The sequence below is a fragment of the Tamandua tetradactyla genome, chromosome 13 (genome assembly GCF_023851605.1).
Source record: "Tamandua tetradactyla isolate mTamTet1 chromosome 13, mTamTet1.pri, whole genome shotgun sequence".
Taxonomy (NCBI): domain Eukaryota; kingdom Metazoa; phylum Chordata; class Mammalia; order Pilosa; family Myrmecophagidae; genus Tamandua; species Tamandua tetradactyla.
In genome coordinates, this window is record NC_135339.1 from 78,448,893 (window position 1) to 78,473,868 (window position 24,976).

General features: G+C 34.9%; 1 non-coding gene and 1 pseudogene across 1 annotated transcript; one reads left to right on the top strand and one right to left on the bottom strand.

Annotated features, from left to right (window-relative positions):
* Positions 1-1,508: 1,508 nt before the first annotated feature.
* LOC143653244 (importin subunit alpha-8 pseudogene) lies at positions 1,509-3,168 on the top strand (annotated as a pseudogene).
* Positions 3,169-24,275: 21,107 nt separating this feature from the next.
* On the bottom strand, positions 24,276-24,382 carry LOC143654736 (U6 spliceosomal RNA). Its single transcript, XR_013161927.1, has one exon. It is a non-coding gene; the product is annotated as a U6 spliceosomal RNA (small nuclear RNA).
* Positions 24,383-24,976: the final 594 nt, after the last annotated feature.

Below are 24,976 nucleotides of genomic sequence, written 5' to 3' on the forward strand. Positions count from 1 at the left end.
CACATTATATTGCTTTCCTATTTTACTGTGACAAGTTACCACAAATTTAATGGTCTAAAATTGATTATCTTCCAGTGCTGGAGGTCAAAAGAGTGAAGTGGGCTTCACTGAGCTGAAGCCAGGTTGTTGGCAGGGATACATTTTGTCCAGAGACTCTAGGGAAGCATATGTTTGTTTGCCTTTTCCAGCTTCTAGAAGCTTACTGCATTCCTTGGCTTTTGGCCCCTTCCTCCATCTTCAAAGCTAGCAGTATCTGGCTGAGTCTTTCTTAGGCTGCTTCTCCCTGGTTTTCCCTCTTCAACCTCCCTCTTCCACTTATGGGGACCCTGGTGATTAACATTAGGCTCACTTGGAAAATTCAGGTTAATATCTGCAAACCTGGATAAGATCAGCTGATTAGCAACCTTAATTCCATTTTCGAACTTAATTCCTATTCCTGTGTAACATAACATATTCACAGGTTCTGGAGATTAGAACGTGGACATGTTTGAAGAGCTGCTATTCTGCCTATGACATATCTATATCATAATATAGATATCTATGCACATATCTGTATTTGCGTAAGTACAAAAAATGTCCAGAGGGATATACTGTTTAATGTATAGATTGTACTTGAATATAGTTTGAAAAACATAGATGTATGTTAAGTAGTAATTATTAACCAAAATGGAATGTAATATTGTAATTAATAAAAGTTGTCACTTGGTGGCAGTATGTCCACTAAAGCATAATATCAAAAGAAGCAAAAACAAATATATGTCCCTGTTTTTATCCATGACACTAAAAAATGAAATAAACAAATCTACAATCATAGCTGAAGATTTTAACATCTTCTCTCAGTAACTGATAGAAGAGGTGGGGAAAATCAATAAGGATATTGATGATTTGAACAATACTTTTAAACTATTTGACCTAATTAAAATGTATAGAACATTCCACACAACCACAGAAGAATACACATTCTTTTCAAGTGCACATAGAATATTTACCAAGAGAGAGCGTATTATGCTACCTAAAGCAAGTTTCAATAAATATCAGAGTTGAAATCATATATAGTGTATTCTCTCACCGTAATGGTATTAAATTAGAAATCAACAGCAAAAAAATATCTAGGGAATTCCCAAATATTTAGAAATTAAGCAATGAACTTCTAAATAGTCCATGGGTCATTGTTAAAGTTGCAATGAAGATTAGAAAGTAATTTGAATAGAATAATACTGAAAGGAAAGCATATCAAAATTTGTGGAATGCAGAAAAGGTGGTACATGGAGGAAAATATATAGCTTTAAATGCTTGTGTTAGAAAAGAAGAAAGGTATAAACATTATTATCTAAGTTCCCATCTTAACAAACTCCAAAAAGGAAGACTAAAAAATAAAGCTCAAAATGAGAAAGAAAAAGTAATGGAAATCAATGAAATAGAAAACAAATAGAATGAAAATTTTCTTTTTTTTCCTTTGAAAAGGTTAATAAACTTGATATATCCCCAGAAAGTTTGATCAAGCAAAAAGGAGAGAAAGGTGGCTCCCTGAGAAGTGACTTACTTCTTTCAGTCAATATGTCTACTATGGAAGCTCCAGAAGAAAAGCTAAAGAAATTTAAGTACCGAAGCAAAGATGCTTCTGTGAGGTGGCAGCAGTGGATGGCAGTAAGTCTGGAGCTCTGGGAGGCCAAGAAGGATGAACAGGCCTTAAAGAGAAGGAATATTGCTGAACTTTGCCCTGACCTACCTTCTGAGAAATCCACCAAAGGGGTCGGCCTCACCTTGGATAAACTAATCAATGGAGTAAACAACCCAGATCTACAACTATGTTTCCAGGCTACCCAGGCAGGTTCCCAGGAAGGGAACCCCTCCTCTAAAACTGATCATTGAAGTGGGAATGATCCCTGGGCTGGTAGAGTTCCTAAAGTCATCACTTCATTCCTGCTTGCAGTTTGAAGCAGCCTGGGCTCTGACCAACATTGCTTCAGGGACACTGGAGCAGACCCAAGCTGTAGAGCAAGGAGGAGCCATCCAGTCCATGGTGGAGTTCCTGTCTTCCCCCTACATGACTGTGTGTGAACAGGCAGTGTGGGCTCTGGGTAATATAGCAGGTGATGGCCCAGAATTCAGAGACATCGTTATCTTGAGCAATGCCATCCCATAACTGCTGTCCCTGGTTTCATCATATCTATAATGTTTCTGCAAAACATCAATGGACCTTGTTCAACCTGTGCTGAAACAAGAGCATGTACACTTGCCCCAAAGCCATGAAGCAAATGCTGCCCATCTTCTTGTACTTCTTGCAGCACCATGACAGTGAGGATCTCTCAGACACCTGCTGGACCCTGCCCTACCTCACCGATGGCTGCAACAAGCACATTGGCCAAGTGGTTGACACAGACGTCCTACCCAGGCTGGTCCAGCTTATGAGAAGCTCAGAACTCAGTGTCTTGACTCCTCTCTGTACCGTGGGGAACATTGACATGGGATTGGATTACCAAATCTAGGTAGCCATTGACATGGGCTTGCTGAGCATGCTACCTCAGCTCCTAGCGCACCCCCCGTCTTCCATCCCAAATGAGGCAGCCTGGGACCTGAGCACCGTGGCCACAGAGCATCCCAGCACATCCAGTAGCTGACTGCTTATGGCATGCTGCCATCCCTAGTGGCTCTGCTAAAAAAATGGAGAATTTAAAGTCCGGAAACAGGCTGACTAGGTAGTGGCTAACTTCACAACTGGTGGAATCATAGACCAGTTGATCCAACTTGTCCACTCTGGATCTTGGAGCCGCTGGTGAATCTGCTCACTATCCAAGATGCCAAAATTGTTCTCATCATCTTCAATATCATCTCTTATATCCGCCAGGCTGCAGATTAACTTTCCAAGAAGGAGAACCTATGTCTTCTGATAGAAGAACTCAGGTGGATATAATTGAGGCTCTACAACTTCATGAGACCCATCAGATTGTCCAGACTCTGATCATTTATTGAGAACCACTTTTCTGAAAAAGAAGAGGGCATCATCCTCCCTGACCTGGACCAAGAGCCTGATCTCTTCAAGCTTGTAACAAAAAAGGCCTAAACCAAACCATCACTGTTTCTAAACCAATAACCTAAAAAAACCCCTAAAGGATAACTTCTTTAGGAAGCATCACTCCTAATGTCTTAGCATATCACAGGTGTAAAGCTCTTAATACTTAATGTTATTAAAATTTTCTGAGATTTTTTTTGAAAAAGAGAAAACACAAATTACCAATATTTGGAATGAAAGAGGGCAATATTAGAAATTCTATGGACATTCTGAAGTAATGTGGATACTATAAACATCTTTATGCCAATAAATTTGGCAACATAAATGAAATGGACAAATTCTTTGAAAAATATAAACTACCAAAACTGATATAAGTAATACAAAATCTAAACACCCTATGTCTATTAAAGAAATTGAATTTAAATTCAGAAGCCTTCCACAAAGAAAACTACAGTTCCAGATAGCTTCACTGATGAATTCTACAAAACTTTGAATAAAGAAATAAAACCAATCCTACACAGCACTTTCAGAAAATTCAGAAGCCTTCCACAAAGAAAACTACAGTTCCAGATAGCTTCACTGATGAATTCTACAAAACTTTGAATAAAGAAATAAAACCAATCCTACACAGCACTTTCAGAAAATAAAGAAGGAAAGAAAACTTTCCAATTTGTTTTATGAGGCTAGAATAACCTAGATTCTTAACAAAGACGTTATAAGAAAAGTAACTATTATATCACTATCACTCATGAACAGAAACACAAAAATTGTTACAAAATATTAGCATACTAAACCCAGCAATACATACAAAGGATAATATAGTGTCATGAATTTGAGTTTATTCCATGAATGCAAGTTTGATTTAATATTTGAAAATCAAATAAATGTAATATATCACTCTGCTGGTTTGAAGCTGCGGTGAACCCCAGAAAAGCCATGTCCTTTAATCCTCATCAATATTGCTGGGTGGGAGCATTTTGATTGTTCCCGTGAAGATCTGACCCACCCAATTGTGGGTGGTAAGTTTTGATTAGATGATTTCCGTGGAGGTGTGTCTCTACCCATTGGAGGTGGAGTTGCTTACTGGAATCCTTTAAAAGAGGAAACATTTTGGAGAGAGTCCCTTTTGTAGAGCCACGAGAAAGCCAGCAGATGCCGCCATGTTCACCATGTGCCCTTCCAGCTGAGAGAGAAAAGTTGAACGTCATCGGCCTTCTTGAACCAAGGTATCTTACCCTGGATGCCTTAAATTGGACATTTCTATAGATTTGTTCTAATTGGGACATTTTCTCAGCCTTAGAACTGTAAACTAGCAACTTATTAAATTCCCCCTGTTAAAAGCCATTCTGTTTCTGGTATGTTGCATTCAGGCAGCTAGCAAACTAGGACAATCACTTAAAGAGAAAACCCATAATAGATGCAGAAAAAGCATTTGACCAAGTCCAGTACCCCATCATGATAGAACCTGTAGGCAAACTTGTAATAGAAGAGAATTTTCTCAGTTTCATAAAGGGTACTAGAGACTACCTATGGTGCATTATACTTAATGGTGAAACATTGTTGCTTTTACTCTAAGATCAAAAACTTGGCAATAACATTTGTATTCAGCAGTGTACAGGGTCCTTGCTAAGTACATTAAGCCAAGAAAAAATGGCATATAAATTGGAAATTATATAAAACTGTCTCTATTTACTGAGACACCATTGCATATGTAGAAAATGCTATGGAATATTCCAAAAATCTAGTAGAACTACCAATTGAATTTAGCAATGCCACAAGACACAGAAAATATGCAAAAAAAATAATTGTATTTCTATATATTAGCAATGAACAATCACAAAATTAAATTTAAAATTATATCAGTACGAAAGCATTAAAAAATGAAGTATCTAGGGGGAAAAACTCTAACAAAAGTTGTTTAAGCCTTTTACGCTGAAAAATATGAAATGTTACCCAATGAGCTATTATTATATTCATGGTTTGGAAAGCTCAGTATTGTTTGGATGTCAGTTCTCTTCAACTTGGTCTATATATTCAATGATCAGTTCAATGAAATCTCCATTATGATATCAGCATGTTTTTGAGAAGAATTACACAAGCTGAATCTGAAATTTATATGGAAGTGCAAAGGATACATAATAGCCAATGAAATTTTGGAAAATTGGTAGATTTGTGTTGCTTAATTATAAATCTTACTGCTTAACCTACAGTAATCAAGACACTGTGGTATTGGCATTAAGATAGACATACAGATTAGTGAAACAAAACAGAGAGGCCAGATATAGAACCACATATAGATGGTCAGTTAATTTTGGCCAAGGCACCAAAACAATACAGTAGGGGCAGGGACAGTGTTTTTAACAAATATTGATGGGGAAATTGGATATCCATATTGAAAAGAATAAACTTCAAACCGTCTCTCATTACATAAACAAAAATTGATTTGAGAAAGATTATGGACCTCAGTGTAAAACCCAGAACCCTAAAGTTTCTAGAAAATATTTTACCAACTTTGAAGTAGGCAGAGGTTTTTGGACAGGACACAAAAAGTACTAACTTTAATATATATATATATATATATATATATATATATATATATATATATATAAAATTGGTTTTCATCAATATTAAAAATGTCTGCTCATCAGAAAATGCTATTTAAAAATGAAAAGTCACGCTGCGTACTGGAAAAGTATTCATAGCTCATACATCTGACAAAGGGTTTTTAATTGCTTTTTATAAAACTTCTCTAAATTAACACTGAAAAGATGAAAAACCCAATTTAAGTGGGCAAAAGAGTTGAACATGCCCTCCACTAAAGAAAATATATCAGATACAGATTGGCAGAATGATTTAAGAAATATAATCCAGCTATATGCTGCTTACAAGAGACTCATCTTAGACACAAGGATACAAATAGATTGAAAGTGAAAGGGTGGAAAAAGATATTCCTTGCAAGTTGTAACCAAAAGAAAGCAGGAGTACCTATACTAATGTTCGGCAAAATGTAAAGACATCATAAGAGGCAAAGAAGGACACCATGTATTAATAAAGAGGACAATTCACCAAGAAGATAAAACAATCATAAATGTATATGCGCCCTATCAAGGAGCTCCGAAGACATGAGAAAGACATTGTTAAAACTGAAGTGAGTGATAGATGTTTCAACAATAATAGGAGACTTTAATACACCACCCTCCTTTATAGATAGAACAACCAGACAGAAGATCAGTAAGGAAACAGAGAAGTTAAACAGCTTGATAAATGAATTAGACCTAACAGACATATATAGATCATTGCATCCCAAAACACAAGGATATACATTCCTATGTAGTGTTCATGGAACATTCTCCAGAGTAGATCATATGTTGGGACACAAAACAGGTTTTCATAAATTTAAAAACGTTTAAATTACTCAAAGCACTTTCTCTGATCACAGTGGAATGAGGATGGATATCAATAACCACCAAAGAATGAGAACGTTTACAAATATATGGAGATTAAATAACACAACCTTAAACAACCAATGGGTTAAAGAAGAAATTGCTAGAGAAATCAGTATCTCTTTGGAGATAATGGAAATGAGAATAAACTTATCAGAATTTATGGGATGCAGCAAAGACTGTGCTGAGAGGCAAATTTAATATAACCCCAAATGCTTATATTAAAATCAAGAAGGAGGAAAAATCAAGGACTTAATTGCTGACCCTGAGGAACTTGAGAAAGAACAGCAAACTAACCCCAAAGCAAATAAAGAAATACAAAGATTAAAGCAGAGTTAAATGAATGGGAGAAAGAAAGAATCAATAAAACCAAAAGTTGGTTCTTTGAGAAAATCAAAAAAATTGATGGGCCATTAGCAAGTCTGACAAAAAAGGAGAGGGATGCAAATAAACAAAATCAGAAATGAGAAGGGGTGCATTAACACAGACCCTGAAGAAATAAAAGAAAGCATAAGAGGATACTATGAACAACTATGTGCTAAAAAACTAGACAACTTAGATGAAATGGACAAATTCCTGGAAATATACAAATAAGCTACACTGACTCAGGAAGAATAGAAGATCTCAACAAACCAATCACCAAGTAAAGAGATTCAATCAGTCAAAAAAAAAAAAAAAAAAAAGCTTCCTACAAAGAAAAGCCCAGGGCCAGATGGCTTCACAGAGGGAATTTTATCAAACATTCCAAAAAGAACTAACACCAATCCTGATCAAACTTTTCAAAAAAATTGAGGAAAAAGGAACTCTACCTAATGCATTTTATGATGCTAATATCATTTTAATACCAAAACTGGGTAAAGATACTATAAGAAATGAAAGCTACAGGCCAATCTTCTTAATGAGCATATGCAGAAATTCTCAACAAAATATTAGCAAATCGAATCCAACAACACACTAAAGGAATTATCGACTACCAAGTGGGGTTTGTACTAGGAATGCAAGGATGGTTCAAAACGAGAAAATCAATTAATGTAATACAGCACATTAACAAATTGAAAGGGAAAATTGACATGATCATCTAGATTAATGCTGAAAAAACATTTGACAAAATCCAACATCCCTTTCTGATGAAAACACTCCAAAAGATAGGAATCAAAAGTAACTTCCTCAATATGATAAAGGGAATGTATGAAAAACTGATAGCCAGCATCATACTCAATGGAGAGAGACAAAAAAAGTTTTCCCTCTAAGATCAGGAGTGAGACAAGGATACTCACTGTCACCACTATTATTCAACATTGTGCTAGGGAGTTCTAACGAGAGCAGTCAGGCAGGAAAAAGAAATAAAAGGCATCCAAATTGGAAAGAAATAAATAAAACTTTCATCATTTGCAGACAGCATGATACTATACTTGGAAGATCATGAGAAATCTACAGCAAAATTACTTGAGCTAATAAACAAATTCAGCAAGGTGGCAGGATATAAAATTAATGTGCAAAAATCAGTAACATATCCTTGCACAAAGCAATGACCTGAGGAGTCACTTAGGGAAAAAATTCCATTCAAAATAGTGACTAAAAAAATCAAATATTTGGGAATGAATTTAACTAGGGACATGAAGAACTTGTACACAGAAAAACACATAACATTGCTGAAAGAAATCAAAGAAGATCTAAATAGGTGGAAAGAGATTCCCTGCTCATGGATAGGAAGGCTGAATATAGTTAAGATGTCAGTTCTACCCAAATTGATCACAGTACCAATCAAGATTCCAACAACCTACTTTGAAGACTTGGAAAAGCTAGTTACCGAATTCATCTGGAAGGAAAAGAGACCCGAACAGCTAAAAGCATCCTAAAAAAGAAGAACGAAGTGAGAGGATTAACACTCCCTAGACTTTAAAACCTACTATAAAGCCACAGTGGTCAAAACAGCAGGTACTGGCACAAAGATAAAAGCATGGACCAATGGATTCAAATCGAGAGTGCAGAAATATACCACCCAATCTGTGGTCAACTGATAATTGACAAGACCCCCAAATCCTCTAAACTGGGACAAAAGAGTCTTTTCAATAAATGGGCGTGGAAGAACTGGATATCAATAGCCAAAAGAATGAAAGAGGACCCCTATCTTACACCCCATACAAAAATTGATTCAAAGTGGATCAAACACCTAAATATAAGAACTAGCACCATAAAGATTCTAGAAGAAAATGTAGAGAAACATCTTCAAGACCTAGTAATAGGAGGTAGCTTCCTAAACTTTACACCCAAAGCACAAGCAAAAAAAGAAAAATAGATAAATGGAAACTCCTCAAACTCAAATGCTTCTGCACCTCAAAAGGCTTTATCACAAAGATGAAGAGGCAGCCAACTCAATAGGAGAAAATACTTGGAAATCACATACCAGATAAAGGTTTTATATCCTGTATACACAAAGAAATCATACAACTCAGTAGCAAAAGAACAGACAACCCAATTATAAAATGACTGAAGGTATGAATAGGCATTTTTCTGAAGTGCAAACACAGATGGCTCGAAAGCACATGAAGAGATGTTCATTTTCATTGGCTATAAGGGAAATGCAGATCAAGACTACCATGAGATATCACCTCTCACCTATAAGAATGGCTGCTATTAAACAAACAGGAAACTACAAATGTTGGAGAGGATGTGGAGAAATTGGGATACTGAGGCACTGCTGGTGGGAATGTATAATGGTGCAGCCACTGTAGAAGACAGTTTGGTGGTTCTTTAGGATACTAAATATCGAGTTGCCCTATGACCCAGCAATAGCAGTACTTGGTATATACCCAGAAGAGCTGGAAGCATTAACACAAATAGACATTTGCACACCGATGTTCATAATAGCATTATTCACAATCGCCAGAAGGTGGAAACAAACCAAATGCCCATCAGCAGAGGAGTGAATTAACAAAATGTGGTATATACATACAATGGAATATTATGCAGCAATAAGATGAAATGATGTACTGAAGCCCATGACAAGATGGGTGAACCTTGAGGACATAATGCTAGGTGAAATAAGCCAGGCACGAAAGGATAGATACTGTATGATCCCACTTTTATGACCAGCATAAAGTTATAATCAGAAGTTTCTAATACAGAATACAGGGGACTTAGAGATACATAGAAGCTAGAGATGGGTGAATGGTTAGCTAATGACATTGAACTCCAATGTAAGGGAATAGATAGAAGTGAAGGCTGCTCTCTAGTGGGTCTATAAGTAATATTACCATATTGAAGATGAACGAGATTGAAAGGGGTTGTTTAGACCTACATGTCCCACTGTTTAATGCTAGAAATATAAATTGGTTCTTGCAAGAACTATTTCAAAGGTATGATTCATGTACAAAGAATGTTTAAGTCCAGGGTACAGGGGGAAAACTTCTATTCCATGTGATGTGCATAGTTTAACAGGAAAACATCAGCACTACCACAGCAACAGCAGAGGTAAATAATGGGGGGAGGGGCAAGAGTTAAGAGGAGGTTTAGATTTTCTATTTAGCCAGGGTGAGTTTATTGGTTTTCTTTCTCTTAGGAACAATGAAATTATCTAAAATTGAGAGTGTTGATGAACTGTGGACTTTGGGCACTATACATGATCCCTGATGAATGCAGGTGGCTGAAGGATGCATTGAGAAGTAGATTGGCGAAAGATGATGTATACTTATAAATGAATGTTGTGCTGCTAGAAAAAAGGAATAAAGTATGAGGCAAGCAACGATGTGCATGAACATGTGGATCATTTGGTGAGGTAAAATAAGCCAGAAACAAAAGAACACAATAGTATGGTCTCCTTAGGAAATGCTTAGTAGACAACAGGGACCTAAATTGTAAGCTTTTATAGCAGTCACATTTAGTCTGGAGTGGTAATTATTTCTGGATTTCAAGAGGCTGTTTTATGTATATATATAAAATATATAATATTTAGAGATAAGAACAAAGATGATCAGTATTGGGTTAAAGTAATTCAGAACACACAGGTAAGAAGACAATGTTCATATTTTAGAACTACATATAATCTTTAAGACCAAAGGGAAAAAGGTTTATTTGGTCTGGAACCGAAATTTTCTGTAGCACGTAATCTAACTCAACCTATCTGTAGAGCTCATTTGAACAGGTGAAACACAGGGAGCCCAGAATAAGAAAGAGGTCCTTTAATTCTGTATAGTTTAATGGAAGGCCTGGATACATCCTAGGGTATATTAAGCAGATAATCAAAAAGTATTGGCAAAGTCCTTTGAGAGATGGGAGAAAAAATATGAAACTGTTAAACTTTACCATCAGGAAATCCCCTGATACTGTGTCAAGCTTTAGGGATACCCAAATCAATAGACCATACCCTTGATCTTGAGGCTTACTCTTGTGAAACTTATGTAGTGGAGAAGCTTAGACTACCTATAGGTATGCCTAAGAGTTACTTGTGGAGGACCTCTTTGGTTGCACAGATGTGGACTCACTCTCTCTAAGCCCAGCTCTGCAAGTGAAATCACTGCCCTACCCTTACATGGAACATGATATCCAGGGGTGAAAGTCTCCCTGGCGAGGTGGGTGATGACTCCCAGGGATGAATCTGGCCCTGGCACCATGGGATCAACAATTCCATCCTGACCAAAAAGGGGGAAAAGAAGTGTAACTATTAAAGTATCAGTGGCAGAGAAAGTTCAAATAGAGTTGAGCTGCTACTCTAGAGGTTGTACTTATGCAAGCTTCAGTTAGACATTGCTACCTATCATAACCTGCCAAACCCCAACCAGGACCATTCCAGCCAATTCTAAATAACACCTAGGACAATATATAAGATTCCACAAGGGTTACATGTACTAGAGCAACTTTCCAGAAACCTACAACCTCCAGATGTGTTCCTAGACGAGATAAGTCCTGAAACCTAAAGGGCCCAGTCTCTCTGGAACATTAGATATTTTCATCTCTCTATACCATATTAGTGACACACCGTTCCAACATGAAAAAGTTAGAATGGCCATAACCCAAACACCCCTAAAGAGAGGGATAGAAAGATCAAAGTTGATGATGGAGTTATACAGAGAAGATCGAAACTAACAAATAAATATGGTTGCTAAATCATTAAATTGATATCTATTTTAGTTGCAAGTATCTTAGAGCAGCTAGAAGTAAAAACCTAAAATTGTGAAATTGTAACCCATGTCAAACTCTGAAATATGTTCAACTAATTGTGGTGCTTTGAAATTTATTGCTTTTTTGTATATATGTTATTTTTCACAAAAAAGGAAAGAGGGTTCGGTTCCTGGACCATGCAACCTCCACCCCGCCCCCGCCAAAAAAAAAAAAAAGAAAGAAAAAAGTCAGTTGTGGTGATAAAAAATATTTAAGCCTCCTAGCCTACTATATTCTGGAGCAGCTAGAAGGAAAAATCTGAGAGGATCATATGGCAGCCCATGACAAACTCTGTGATCTGTCCTATAACTATTTGTTGAAGAGTGCTTTGAAAACTATTGTTTTTTTTTATTTCTTTGGTTTGTATATATATTATACTATACAATAAAAAAGCTTAAAAAGAAAAGAAAATATAACATTGACCAATAAGTACATGACAAAATCTGTAACATCATAGTCATGAAAAGGCAAACTAAATATACAATGCTTATTAGAGTATTATTATCCATTTTTAATAAGCTATCTTTACTGGACCAAGACCATCTTATTACTAAAAATTTCAGCTTTATCAAGAGTGCTCTATTTTCTTGAAACATCCCATCCTTGCTCAGCTTTTATCTTCTGAAAAATCTCTGCCATTTCTTTGGAAGGGCAATTTCCCAGTGCAAGTGGCCAAATTATTTTATTCAACAAAATAAAAAACACAATAAGATACTATTCCATACCTATTAGAATAGTTAAAATTTAAAAAAAGACTGATAATACCAAGTGTTGGTAGGAGTGTAGAGCAACTAGAACTTTCATACATTGTTGATAAGAGAATAAAATGGTACAATTACTTTGAAGAATTATTTGGCCATTTCTTATAAAAAATAAACATATATATGCCACTATTTATCAAGTGTATGTATGTAAATATGTTTGTATGTATGTATGTATCTATCTATCTATCTACCTATCTATCTATCTATCCTTAGCAATGCCTCAGCAATTCTAATCCTAGATAGTTACTCAAGAGAAATGAAAGCATGGTCACAAACAGACTTGTATAAGAATGTTCACAACAGCCTAATTAATGCAGTATAATACTTGAAATAACCCAAATATCTATACTTGGGAGAATGAATAAATAAATCATGATATATTAATATAATGGAATATTATTCAGTAATCAAAAAAAAAACCCAGCATGGATGAATTTCAGAAACATGCTAAATGAAAGAAATCAGACAAAGATTATGCATTTGTATGGTTTCATTTATATGAAGTACAAGAACAGGAAAAACTAATATTTAGTGATAGAAATCAGAAAGTAGTTGCCCAACATGGTTAAATGTATAGAAAATTGATTGGAAAAGTACATGAGGAAATTTTTCTGGGGTTATAGAAATGTTCCGTTTCTTGATTTAGATGGTGGTAACTTGGATATATATATAACTATCAGAACTCTTTGAACTGAACACCTGAGAGCTATAGATTTTATTGGATGTTAAATATACCTTAATGTAAAATATTTTTTTAAGAGAGAAATAATTCTGCACTAAAAGACAAAATACTGATGCCAAAGCTTTTAAAGCTAACCAAGTATTCCCAGCATGCAGCCAAATACTATGGGGTATTCCAAAGCTATGGGGTACTCTATTAATGTTTCTATTATTTAGTTCCTTGGGGAAAACATTTTTCAGTTCCCAGTCTGGAGCTGCTGGTCCATCCACACACTGTAATGCATATTTCAAAGCTGAATTTCTCAGTGCCAGTGGCAGAAATCAACCTTGACCCAACTCTCAATTCTTTGCAAAGACCTACTTGTTTAAGATTAGTGAAGAGTACTACAGAGCAAAGCAAGCTTCAGAGTGGGTGGTCATCTTGTGACTTCTCTGTAAGTTTGTAAGGAGCCAGCTGAAGCATGGACGAGATACCACCTCTCTTGCATTCACTGGATTGACTCTGGTTTTTCATGTGGAATATGAAGAGTGATGCAAAGCCCAGTGAGTTTTGATGAAAATCATCTACACGCTGTCTGTTTGGAGATAAACATTGTCATCTGCATCAACCTGTCAACCTGACCATTTGCTGGAGGCAACCATGAGGGCAGTTCAAACGATCTGTTAGTTCACAGTGTAAAATTAGCTGAGACAAAATGAATCATTTATTCAGACTCAGTGTGAGAAACTATCCTAGCTAGTGATTTGTCACTCACAAATGATTGCAAAAGAACTACGATTGTGCCATAGAGATCTATTTTTTTGTGTATGGTGGCTCAGAGCCAAAGATAATTCTTTTATTTCCCACATCTTTAGATTGTACTCCTGTAGGGTGTTGTAGAAATTATGGAGGAATGGATTATACTGATGTTATCTCTGCCAGCTGTTTTCTCTTTTTTCTGTAAGTCTCTAGTGTGATGCAAATTCTCTTGTTTCCCAACCCCCCCCCCCCCTTTTTTTTTCTTGGGAAAAAAAAATCACTAGACCTTACCCTGGCTTCCTAGTCACTAAGGGAAATAGCCCTGAGCCTGACCATTTTCTTCTAGATATCTGTTCTCCACTAAAGACACTGACATCTGACGACATCATGTGAATGAGGCTGGGGTTCTCCTTGCCAGTTTTGCCAGAAAGTTCAAGTCCTATTTATCCAATCATCTTTTTCCTTCTTCCAGTAGGCTTAACTGTTCTCAGTAAGCCTCTCTCTCTCTATGGCTTCTCTCTGTCCTAAAATCCAAAACATACATATCTTCCTTGTAGAGCAGAAAGCAGCTTGTAATCGATATAAATTATATAGGTATAATTGTGGACATAATTCTAGAATTTCTTCCCTGAGATAGAATCAAGGGCTTCCTTTATATGGTTCCAGTTTGTAAATGACATAGACCTTTAAGTATGAGCTTTTGGTTCCTCAGCACCATTTGATTTCTTAATATGAAGCAGAAGAAATTGTGGTCTGTGTTTGTAATGTTCCAGCACAAATTCAGAATTAAGTACCTGCTTGATATTCCAGAGAACATCTTTATGCTGGTGAATTTAATATAAAGAAGCTATATCATTTAATATAAAGAAGCTAGTGAGCTATAAAATAATTAAGCAATAGTGTGCATTTAATGAACACAAATAAGATGGAAACCAGCTAGCTTATAAACACTGAATGTGAGCATTTAAGGTTTTCTGATGGGTCACTGGTAGCCTCCTCAAATGGTCCTGCAGCTTTAGGTGTAGGATCATTTGAAGGTGGTTGGTGTAGCCCATTGGAATTGTCAACTAGTCTGAAACTTGTTTTCATTAATTCAGCTAGGTTTTCAGTTTTTCCTCCTTGCAACAAAAGCTACACTTTGAACTTTCAAGTCAATTAATGTAATGTCTGAATCCAGATGGAATTACACTGGCTCCTATTTTTTAACTCCCAGTTCCTCATATTATATCTTGGGAAGTCCATCAACAACTTGCTGAGGTCATCTAACTTTAAATCTATCTATTGGACTGGAAATCTTAATGGTATTGGGTAACTTCTCTCCTAAGACATTTCTCTAAGCTTTTCTCTGCCTGGAAGGCTGCTGTCCTATGTGAAGAATGCTGTGTCCTTCTTCGCACCTTTTCTATCTGTATCAGCTTTGGTGCTGATCATGTAACAGATGATGTGAAAAAGTATTCACTGTCGATTGATTTGCATGATCTGCAGTTGACATCACTCAGTCATGACCATTTCTAAGGGCTACTGCTAATGTTTCTGTGTCAGGTTCATGTGTCAACTTGGCCAAGTGGTGGTACCTGTCTGTCTGGTTGGGCAAGTGCTGGCCTGTCTGTTGCAATGAGGACATTTCATAGAATTATATCATGATCATATCAGCTGCATCCACGGCTGATTCCATTTGTAATCAGCCTGGGGGGGTGGGCAGTGTCTTCTGCAATGAGTGATGCTCAATCTAATCACTGGAAGCTTTTTAAGGAGGATTCAGAAGAGACAAGCTCTCTTCTTGCATTGGCTGGCGAGCCTCTCCTGTGGAGTTCGTCCAGACCCTCCATCGGAATCATCCCTGCCCTGCAAATTTTGGACTCTGTGTTCCCGCAGTCACATGAGACACTTTTATAAATTTTATGTTTGCAAGTGTTCCCTGTTGATTCTGTTTCTCTAGAGAACCCTAACTAATACAGTTTCCCTGCCCTGAGGCCTTTGAATTAGTCTAGACCCTTTGAACAAGACACTTTTAAAATTAAAATCACATAAATATTCATATCTTGTATTGAACAGTTACAATACTCAAACTTTATTAAGATATGTTGTCTTTACCCTAATGGCAGCTTCATACAAAGTGGCCCTTCCTGAAAAAATGTATACAACTCTATCCTTAAATTTATAGTAAAGCTTTAGGTACTACACAGCCAAAGCCAGATTGGTCTTGTCTACTTGTATTTGAATGCATGCCTTTCCTGTGTTCTGCTGACTCTGTGGACAACAGCACTCGGTTCATGGAATCTAGACAACATTATTATTAGGATGTGTTTCTTTACTTAATGTGATGCTTGGTTGTGTGTTTTACTGACTAGGATTTTTACTTGGGCTGAGTTCAGTCAGGAATTATCTTGGGAGGACTTCACTGGTAACTCCACATTGTATTTTGTACTATGTCACCTAAGAAATATAAAAAAGTGGAATGTTAAATATACAGATATACAGGCCTTTAATAGAACCAACACAGTTCTTGGTTCCATTTTTGAAGGGACACTCTCTGAGCAATATCTGATTTTATGGCATTCATTTTCAATTGAGCTAGCCCAAGTAGCTTATTAAAATACATGCATGAGTTCCACAAACTGTTCAGGGACCTCTATTTCTTCCGCATAAAGAAAAGCCATCAAGGAAATACTAAGAAGTAAATAGATGAACACCATACTCATTTTAAAAAATGAGTGCTCATTTTAAAATAAAGGATCTGTTTAAATACCAGGATGGGGGTCAGAATTATTTCTCAGGGTCAGTGGGTTAATTTTTCCTTATTGTACAGTTTTCTTTTCAATGCAATTCCACTTTTGTCTCCAGTAAACAGATAGAAGATAGGCCTATTCTTCGTTGTAGCCCTTTAATGGGCAAAAACAATTCTAAATTATTGTGCTAAATTATTGTCATAGTACAAGAATCCAAAAGGAACAACAGTTCCAATAGTTGATCAAAATAGTTTTTGATACGCAAAATTTTGGTTTAGTTCCTAGTTCCATGGTATTTCTTCAGTCGTCACAACATTTCAGATCTCAATAGGTGAATACCAATTTTAGGGTGGCTTTCACTAATTATTTTCTATATTTAAAATAGTAACAATAATTTCTCTTTTTTTTACTATACAGTCCTTGTTGATGAGATGTGGTCTTCCTTTCTTTATAATTAGAATTTTGATTGCTGACCTTTTATCCATCCATTGATTTCTTCAACACTCCTACTGAACTTCTCCTCCTAATTCCTTTGCTGGGGGTCAAAAGAAACAAAACAAGGACCCTGACCTTGAAGAGCTCACAGTCTAGTGGGGAAGATAGTCTTGTGCACAACCTTGGTTCCTACCCATTAGGAGGTTACAACTGAAAGGTGGTAAGAACACATTTTTTTTTGAAAATTGGCTTAATTCTCTGCATTTCTTTTCTGTACTCCCACTGTCTTAGTAGCAAAAATGAGAGTTGAATCCTTTTTGAAAAAGTTCCTCATAGCTGTGGAAAATGATATTACTGTCTGGAGTTTAGTAGGCAAAGAATGTTCCATATTAGATCCACACTTGATTTTGAAGAGCCAGAGGTAGGTCACTGGTGACAGCTATTATAGTTTTATTCAGCATAAAAGCAACCTGATGTCTCAACCTGTGTTTCTTAAATGATGGTATCACCTTTGCTTAGTCTTAGGCATTTCATTTTTTACCTTCCCATGTTTTTCATAAGTGTACATAAATGCAACACTGGACTGTATACCTATATGGTGTGGACTACACACAGAAACATCTAATTTATGAGAGCCTACAGTTTGAAACATAATGCAAACATTTAAAACACTTTAACTCTAATTACTTCTGTGCATCATTTTCTTTCCATTTCCAAGCTTTTAAGCTCACCCTAGTTAAACATTCTATACATATTAAGCAACCATTCCCCATTCTTTAGCCTCATTCTGTATCTTGGTAACCTATATTCTATATTTTATGCCTGTGAATTTATATATTATAATTAATTCATATCAGTGAGATCATACGATATTTGCCCTTTTGTGTCTGACTTTATTTCACTTTACATAGTGTCCTCAAGATTGGTTTATCCATGTTGTCACATACTTCAGGACATCATTCCTTACTACTGAATAATATTCCATCATATATATATACACCACATTTTGTTTATCCATTCGTCTGTTGATAAGTTTTTTCCTTTTTTTGGCAATTGTGAAAATGCTGTTATGAACATTGGTGTGCAGATATCTTTTTGCATCCCTTCTTTCAGATCTTCTGGGTATATTCCGAGTAGTGGGATTACAGGGTGCTAGGGCAATTGTATACTTAGCTTCATGAGGAACCACCAAACTGTCCTCCTCAGTGACTATAACATTTTACATTACCACAAGCAATGAATGAATTTCCCTATTTCTTCACATCCTCTCCATTACTTATAGTTTCCTATTTGTATAATGGTGGCCAGATGCATCTTTTTTATCTAACAAAAATATGTGTGTTGATTTTTAATTTATGTAGATATTATAACAATAGTGAAGGTGAGAAAAGAGAAGCTAAAAGATTATATGATATAATATCCTTTTCAAGAAAAATACAGTAGAAAAATGTTCAGCAACAGTAGCTAAGTGAAGCATTAAAGAACATATTGATTTTGAGGAAAGAGATCTGTTCATTGTCATATGAAAGATTTAAATTTTAGTATACTTAAGATCAGTGTGTTATGTATTAATGGCACATTGCTGTTTTATTCATTTGTTACTTACTTTAACTAAAAGTATAAATTTATCCCCCAGGTTAGTGAAAGAGAAAAAGATGTCATTAGAATAAAATACATTTTAAAAGATGTTCAGAAATATCCATATTACTCTGAGGCAAAACATTGTAAAAGTGCAAACTTTCACATATTTAGAGCTTAGACTGAATGAGTTGTTTCATCAATACTCAATTAAAAATTAGATGTAATTTTTCATTTTCATGCATTATTACTTTGATGTTTGTGGAATATGAGATTATCCATTAAGAAAAACATATGAAAATTATCTAGGTGGTGGTTGATTTTTTTTCCTAGAAATCCTTTGAACTAGTTTATTTTGTAAATGAGACATTGCAACACAATAATTACTCTTTTAAAACAATTTTGGTCTATTTTGTTAAGCAGGCTGGGTGACATTCCTCATGCACATTGATAATAGTGAAAATTACTAAAACTTTCATTAATTATTGTGTTTTTTTAGGAATTTAAAACCCTTGTGTATCTACATATTCATTATTGCATGTAATTCTTTAAAATAAAACATGTTAAACTGGTTCAATAGGTGGTATTTTCTACATTTTATGTCTGAAAAAAGAGAGTGTTTATGTATGTTGCCTGAAATCAGTTAGCTACGAAGAATGTCAGTAATAGAATCCCAGCCTTATGGTTTGAGTTCCAAATTTTTTGACCATAAGATAATAGTAACATATTATTAAGTTTATTGTCTTTGTGTAAAATGAATTATAAATGCTTACTACCTTGAATTTATTGGGTTTTATTTATTTATTTATTTTAATTTATTGGGTTTTTCAGAATAGAAAGAAATGAGAATCCCAGGCATGAATGTGAGGGCAATCTTGCATTGTCAGTTTCTTTCATATTTTGAATAAATATTTTAGCATATTTTTGTTGACATGATTATTAGAAAAAGGAGGGGATTTCTAATAAATGATATGGTAATTTTTTAATTCAAATAAACCACTTTGGTTCACTAGAAAGTATTTATAATGTCAAATTCTAGGAATAGTATTATTCAATCGGCAGATATAACACTGTATAACATTTATTTTTCTTTCTTTCTCAGAAGAAAGATTTTGGATTCTTGGAAACTATCACAATGTGAGGCATATAGTAGAAACACAATTATAAATGAATCAATGAAATTAAAAAGTTTAAAATATTCCAACTTTTATGCATAAGTGATTTACTAGATGGTTCTAAGTAATTTTATTCACCTTCCTTTGTACATTTTAAAAAATTCCAAATAGGGTAATAGCTGTTAAAAAAATTGCAGCTATAAATGTCTTATAATATCTAATATGTTATTAAGAGGAAACTACTATAGACATATAAATGAGGTAAGAATATTTTTAATTTGGGAAATAAAAACTTGACATCTTAAATAGTATATATACAAGAAGATAATTATTTTAAAATTCAAAGCAATAATGGTAGTTGATCTAAGCTACTCTAAATTTATAATTATATATGTATATTTCTGGCCTAATCTCTTTGAGTGCAGAACTGTGTTAAATCATCATTCTGTCAAAAAGAAAATAAAATTTTCTGATGAGCTTATTGGAAGTGACTGTGATCAGTAAAAAGAGTGACTGACATATTAAAGGCAAGTGAATAAAGACATAGTTACCAAGCTGTGCTAGAAAGTTCATGAAGAAGAGTGAAGCGTAAAAAATGATATAGAGTTGAAAGAAACAACATTTGAGGAGAAAAAAGAGTAATAATAAGTGGAAGGACGTTAAGTTGAAAAATGAAGTGAAAGAATATTACCTTCAATTATTGGGAGGACAGTGGGTTGGAGAGAAATTCAGTGTTAAGGAAAGATCTGGAGATCTACTTTACTATATTTGTATATTATGAAATTAATTCAGTAAAACGTTAAGCTAATATCCTTTTTTGTTATTATTAAAGAAGCTGTAACAGAAAGAAAGATAAATATGTATATATTTTATCTTTAATCATAACAGCCTTCTTTGCTGAAATGTTATATTAAGTAGATCTGACCAACTTGTTCTAGTTTGTCTGGAACTTTCTCTGTTTCAGACTGTAAGTGACAGGTCCTAGGGAACCCTTCAGTCCTAGACAAACCAGAATGGTTGATCACTTCACTTTGTGTAGTGACCCCAGTGTTCCACTGAATATCTTTATTGAGTTTGTGTATGTACATTTGAGGGCAGATTTGTAAATAGAGAACAGGTATAGCATTCCAACTGAGGTTGAAGTTGTAGTCTCAGAAAAGAAAAGTTCTCTGAATATTCACGACACTTTAATACAGAGATTGAATACCGATCGCCTGTGGAACTAATCTAGATTCTGTCTGGTCTATCTATGCATGTTTGGTTTTTTTTAAATTGATTTTTCAGCTTCTCATTAAAAAAAGAAAATCAGTTCTGGGAATACTGGACCTGCATCCCTGCATAAAAACAATCATCCACCTCTTTTATATGGAGCAGCTTTGGCGCTCTTGCACTCCCTTTAACCATGGTCACCACCACTTCTCTAATACTAAAGCTGATTTCAGTTGCCACTTGCACTTGTTTCTCCTAGAATAAAAATTGTTTTTCAATTCTGATAGCTCCACTGAATGTGAGAAAAAGAAGTTTGATTCAGGAGCAGTGGAAGAGGCCATCTTTCTTGGTTTAAGTGAAAAATATTCTTCCATGTGTAATGTACCAATAAAAAATGTCTGCTATGTAAAAACTACAATTTAAGAGGCCATTATGAAATAAATCATGGTAAGAGTCATGGCTGGTATATGAAAATGAGGGATTAAAAACTTAAACTGAAAAAGGACTGAGATTTCAATGAGAAATTGCTTTTGAATATAAATAAAATATGTGTTGTTACTATAAAAGAAGTTATATTTTAATTGAAAAAAAATTGGCCAGGTATCAAAATATTTTACAGAGACAAGTTTAGAAAAACGCATTCATAGAATGCAGCAGAAAGTAAGTGTTCTACACTGACACAAGTAGTGGTAAATTTAAGTCTTACTGGAAATACTGTTGACCAGAATGTTGAAAATATGTCTGAGCACTTACAGAAAAGTTATATGAAAAAGTTAAATCATTTTAATCATCACCTAGTTAGCTATATTTAATTTGTGGTATTTTCAAGAATTTTTATGTGGCAGGAGATAAGAGACTGATTGGAATTTAGTAAATGACTTTTTTTCAGTAAAAAAGTTTTGCAAAATGTCTTTTAGTTGGCCAAAATTAATAAGTACTACTCTGACCCTGCAATGGACAGTGTTAATGTAAAAATTTAGATTCATGGAGGCAACATTTTTCAAGAGGCCCAGAATTTAGAGTTTAAGGCTGACATCACTGACCAGCAATTGCTTTGTGCCAAAGATTTTAACTTGAATATACCATGAATAGATAATCCAAGGCTTTACTCCATGAATTATGTGTATAATATGTTAGTCTGTTGTAGTAGATGGATTTTACTGCATGCTAAAATTTATTTTTGGACACTTTTGAGTCAGACAGATCAAAAGTGGATCAAAGTCTTGGCCATTTTAGTTGATATCAGAACCTGTCAACTTTGAACATTTATCTGCAAGGGCAGTCACAAACAACTACACATGTATGATTTGGTTTGTTCATTTCAAGTGAGATTATGTCTTTGAAATACTAATTTGGAAAGGAATAATCAGGCTTATTTCCCTACATGGAGTCATTTTCCTGAATTGAAAGTAATAGCCTGAAGATGCTCCCCAAACTGTGGTTGTTGAAAACAGAATTTCAAAAAGGTTCTCTTATTTAAACTTTATAATAATGATGAACAGTAATTGAGTTTACCTTTCTAGTTTGATATTGATAATATGAAGGGCTATAAATTGAAGTTTTTAAACTGCCAAACAATAAATGACTGAAAACTAAATACAATGATATAGGAATGCCAGATTTGAACACATGTCTTTACAAAATATCCATACTTAAAGAGAGTCTGTCCCTGCACCAATGTTTGTAAACTCCATTTTTGGATATGAAACCAAGTAAAACAAATTATTGCTCCAAGTTGAAGGATTTGTGGTTTAATTTTACATGTCCTGAATGACATGTTACGCTACAATGGCAAGCCAAGGAATAACAAATTATTAAAGGAAAATTCAAGAATGAACTTTTTGTTTTTAAATTTGTTCTTTTTTCATTTTGAAATTAAAATCTTTAATATTTTAATATCATACACATATGTTTGTATTACATAATATGATTATTTTATTGTTCAGTAAACAAAGTAAGTTTGGCTGTTTTTCTGCCAGTTGATTTCCCTTGCATCTAGTTAGCTTACTTATTTTCATGACCGATTGGCCCCTGTAGGCATTTGAGCAAGTGACCTCTGCCCTGACCTAATCCTCTTTTTGATGCTCTGTTGTTCTGTTGAAAGACTATATTAAAGAAATTCTGTGTGATGCCTATAAGCAGAGATTCCAAACAGCGAAAATTTATCACAGTGTCTCCAGTACTGTCTAGGGGAAAAATGTATCCAGAACAGTGGCCTCCAGTACCAGTTCCCCTTGGCAGATACATCCTAACTGTGGAAATAAATGCTTTAGGCTCTCTTAGATTGATAATAGTGGCCATAAATATCATTCAACTAGCAATCCTTGATCAAATGTTACACTCACCAAGCAACAAGACTGTTTATTATTGATCTGACCTGCGGAGAGACCAGAAATAGCAAGAACCAGAACATCTTGTCTACTCAGAAGTGTAAATTTCCCCTATACATTAATAAATTTGCTTTCCAGTTTACATAACACTCATCCGTTTTGGTGGCTATGGCACTCCTTGAGCCTTACCACCCTTGGTCATACTAAATCTCCTGACCTATAAACACTTTCCCCATCCATTTAGCAAATATTTACTTAGGTATTTATAACTCAGTGTTTTAAGAATGGTTGGCCCATACCCATTTCTGTTCAACTGAACTTATGTATAAGTATTTGGGAATAAGAGCAAAAGGCTTACTTACCACAAAAACATAGAAATAAAATTAGTGTTTGAGAGCCCACATAAAATGGGGGCACTCAGGCATTGGTGCAGACTATTAGAGAAATTTTGGGACTATTCTAAGTCCTAATCAAAGTTGCTAGTGTATAGTTCCAGGAAAGAATGTTTCTACTAATCTTGTTTTGAATTTTTATTTTAGTCTAATCCAGTGGTAACACATCTTGAAAATTTTCCCTAGAGTTTACTGTTAATAGAAGCACCTTAAGGTAGAGTGGGCCAAGCCTACAGGGCTTTCCAGCACAGCCAGTGGCTGCTAGCATTTTACTGTGTAATGCAAAGGCAAAGTGGTTAATGGCCTCAATAAGCTTTTCTGCAATAAATTAATTAATGTGGGTTTACATCCATTTCAGATGAACAGGAATTCTCTGACATGCACCCATTAAAATAAGTTATGAAACAAAGTATTTTAATTATATATCATGCCACATAAGGCTTTACAACTTGTACCAAGTCTGTCAATGTTGGAGTCAATAAAAGTTGAGTGACTGTGAAATAAGATTCTGAACAATTAATCTTAAAGCTGAAATAGTATGAAGAGTGAATGAAAATTGTAGATGTAAGTTTATTATGTTAGTCCTATTTTGTTTGTTTATATTATATAAAATAATTCTATTCCTTTAAAAATCCATCATCATTCTATTGAAGAAAATGTTTGTATTTACTTTTTTTAGTTTCACAAAAAAATATGAAACAATTTATGTATTTACGTGTCATCTTTGTGCAAGGGCCATGCTAATCATCTCTGTATTGTTCCAATTTTAGTGTATGTGCTGCCAAAGAGAGCACTGTACTTACTTTTTAGTAGTTCTAAACATGATGTATTGTTTTTTTCTAACTTATTGAGTTCTCAGACACGTTTTAAGTAAATTGACTAAGAATATTTGTTCTAAGGACTAAAGTTGGAAAATGATAGTATATAAATACAGATACTTTTCTGTAAAAAAAAACATCAAACAGATGTGAATGAAACAGAAATATCATATAATTCTCCTTTTATTTCTATTCCTCACTATAGTAATACTCTTCATAAAACCAAAAAGCATTTGTTGGAAGAGAGCTTCCTACCAGATGTATAAATCTCCCTTACGTCACCCCAAGTAGTCATGCAGCCTCTCCTTGAACATTGCCAATGACATTGGATTGATTACCTTTCTAGTCGGTTCATAAATTTTGCCTTCTGTCTGGTTTTAGAGTTCTTTATATATATGCTGTATGACTTCTACTAGACTGTAGTCTCCTTGAGGGCAGAACCAGTATTTAAATCTTTAATACCCTCATTATAACCAGTGTCTTCCCTATAATCACACTCTCGAAGATATTATTGAAGTAATCAGTTAATGAGTTCCAATTTGGGGACACTCTACTTATTAGAAGATTCCT